Genomic DNA, 1,898 nt, shown 5'->3' on the forward strand with positions numbered 1-1,898 from the left:
TAATAACACTTTTTTCTATAACACAGATGCAGATTTTAATAAATCTGTTAATATAAAGCTGGAATGAATGCAGGATGCATACAGTATGACCACTGGTACTAGAGGTTGTACTGAAGGATGCTTGTATTGCCAACAATTACAATGTAAGTTAGTAATGTAGGATTCAAGTATTTTAAATACTGGAACTGTGGGATGCAACTACTACATATAGCAGCTTTTGAGTATAAGATATAGTTCTTCATACTGCCCTGAAAACAGCAATTTATTGTCTCTGTTTCTCATAGCCTTCTTTCCCTATTTCTCCTGAAAAGGACAATTGTTATGATATTACAGCTCTAATATTTCCCTCACTGTCCCTGCATCACCTCTCCTGGCTGTTATGGTGCACTACTTTGGAGCACTCACACATAGCCCTCCTGTACCCACCCAGCTTATCCCAGTCTGTTTGGTATGAGTGGTGCAGTTGGAGCAATGACAACATTGGCTGCAGGGTGTTAAGCATAGGCTCAAAGAAGAAGCCTCCAGCAGTATTCTTGGTGTCATTTGCATTTAATTGTGGGAGCAATTGCTGGTACATAACTTCCTACAATTGAACCTTCAACAAGCTGTGCAGCCTGGTGCCCCGAGTGCCGTGTGCCCTGTAACTAATCAAAAGATCCAATTTGTATTCAATATTTTTTTTGGTCTATATGGATGTGTTATTTATGTTGTAACCTATCTATAATATTCATGCATTTTATTGACACTTTGCAAATCTGTTGCTGTTTATGTGTTTGTTATATTAAGAAATATCTCATGAATAGGACATGCAATGTCTCTGCTGCCATAGGCACATACACATGGATATAGCAAATGCTTAGGCATCTGATCACTAATTGTTCAATATAAATATACTTTGAAGAATATCCAAACTGCTAAATGAGGGCCAAAAACAGAGAGTGATGATATATTAATGTTCATTTGTTGAGAAAACATGAAAGCATCCTGAAAGACATCACATAATTTGCGACAGTAAAGTATCCAAAAACTTTTGATACAGTTCAAAAGGGAAGCCATATGCCCCGGGAAACGAAATACCTGAGAATGATCTCAACTCTTCTCTAACATCATCTATTTCAATAGCCTTATTTGAGAGGAGTCCAGCTTAGGTAGCTGCAACTCTTCCAAAAAGTTCAGCATTTACGCCTCACTCCCAACAGGTCTTGCACAATACATCTCCTGAATATAGAAAACACATTGGGGCAGATTTACGCGCGTGTCAAGCGACATTTTTTTTTTTTTCCGGTTTTTCCGAATCCGTCGGGTTTTCGTACAGCCACGCCCCCCGATTTCCGTCGCGTGCATGCCGGCGCTGATGCACCACAATCCCATTGCGTGTGCAAAAACCCAGGGCAATTCAGGGAAAATTGTCGCAAAACGGAGAAATTCGGGTAACCCACCGGAAAAAGGCGATTCGGGCCCTTAGTAAATGACCCCCATTGTTTACTAATTTCCTCACTATCTTTGGTTATAAAACTATCAATGGTTTTAATGGCAGAAATAATTAACCCGCCACATTAGTCAGTAATTTACTAGCTCTTCCCTTCTCATTAAAATATTTCCCTCCTCAGTAAAAAAATTGAAATATTGTGGTTTTATATATAAATCGTCTGGTTTCTGTTAATCAACATAAATCCCCGAAAAAGATTCAAATACACAGTGGAGTGGAGGGGGAACATAGACAGCAACTAAGAACAAATGACTTTCCTCCAGGGCAGCGCACATAAAATATAAATCTATATAATCTATATAAAAATATAAATCTATATAAAATATAAATCTTCTATCCTTATCAATAGATAAAGCAAGTATTTTGAAGTCTACATTTTTATTAACAAAAATACCAATCCCTCTAGAGA

The sequence above is a fragment of the Engystomops pustulosus genome, chromosome 1 (genome assembly GCF_040894005.1).
Source record: "Engystomops pustulosus chromosome 1, aEngPut4.maternal, whole genome shotgun sequence".
Classification (NCBI taxonomy): domain Eukaryota; kingdom Metazoa; phylum Chordata; class Amphibia; order Anura; family Leptodactylidae; genus Engystomops; species Engystomops pustulosus.